Genomic DNA, 317 nt, shown 5'->3' on the forward strand with positions numbered 1-317 from the left:
AACAGAAAGACCAACTTTTTAAAGGCCTGAGATCTGAGTGGGCTAGGGCCCATTAGCCCAATCAAAAATCATACCATTGAAGTTATTGTTGACATGAACCTATTACAACAGCTAGACCAGAAGTGGGTCACTTTATGATGGGATGGAGGGGTTATCTGCAATGTAACCAATGTTCCTTCTAAGCTGTGGAGTCTTGTGAGCAAAAATTCTACTTTGTGAGCTGCTGACATTAAAGTTGTGAGTGAGTGATTTGGCTACTGCATAAATTAGTTTGCTCTGGAGCCATCTTTCCTGAGCTAAGACAAAAATGTGTGACC

Source organism: Gekko japonicus, unplaced genomic scaffold (assembly GCF_001447785.1).
Source record: "Gekko japonicus isolate JY-2015 unplaced genomic scaffold, Gekko_japonicus_V1.1 scaffold100, whole genome shotgun sequence".
Classification (NCBI taxonomy): domain Eukaryota; kingdom Metazoa; phylum Chordata; class Lepidosauria; order Squamata; family Gekkonidae; genus Gekko; species Gekko japonicus.